This window comes from Apium graveolens, chromosome 3 (assembly GCF_009905375.1).
Source record: "Apium graveolens cultivar Ventura chromosome 3, ASM990537v1, whole genome shotgun sequence".
Classification (NCBI taxonomy): domain Eukaryota; kingdom Viridiplantae; phylum Streptophyta; class Magnoliopsida; order Apiales; family Apiaceae; genus Apium; species Apium graveolens.
In genome coordinates, this window is record NC_133649.1 from 290,859,387 (window position 1) to 290,859,926 (window position 540).

The 540-nt window shown below is 44.3% G+C and overlaps 1 non-coding gene across 1 annotated transcript; it reads left to right on the forward strand.

The window, feature by feature from the left end:
- The first annotated feature begins 215 nt into the window (after positions 1-215).
- On the forward strand, positions 216-322 carry LOC141715519 (small nucleolar RNA R71). The gene has a single exon (XR_012572278.1). It is a non-coding gene; the product is annotated as a small nucleolar RNA R71 (small nucleolar RNA).
- Positions 323-540: the final 218 nt, after the last annotated feature.

The following is a 540-nucleotide window of genomic DNA, read 5'->3' on the forward strand; positions in this document are numbered from 1 at the left end:
CTGTAGCTGTATCCACTTCAAGAACTCCTGCTACCTTGCCCTGTGGATATTTCTGGGTTGGATACTGATATTCATTAGCAGCCATCAGTTCAATTAGATCATAAGCTTCCTTATAGCTCTTTGCCCATAATGCTCCGCCTGATGCTGCATCGAGCATGGGTCTGGACTGTGCTCTCAACCCATTGTAAAAATAAGTGATGATCATCCAATCAGGAATTCCATGATGAGGACACTTCCTAAGCATCTCCTTGTAGCGCTCCCAAGCTTCACTTAGCGATTCTCCCGTTTGCTGCGCAAATTGAGTAATAGCATTCCTGAGTGCAGCTGTCTTCGCCATAGGGAAGAATTTAGTAAGAAACTTCTGAGCAAGATCTTCCCAAGTAGTAATCGAACCAGCTGGTAGAGAGTGTAACCAGCTCTTAGCCTTGTCCTTCAGAGAGAATGGGAACAGTCTCAGCTTCACAGCATCTTCAGAAACACCGTTGAACTTGAAGGTGTCACATATTTCAATGAAATCCCTAATGTGTGTATTGGGATCTT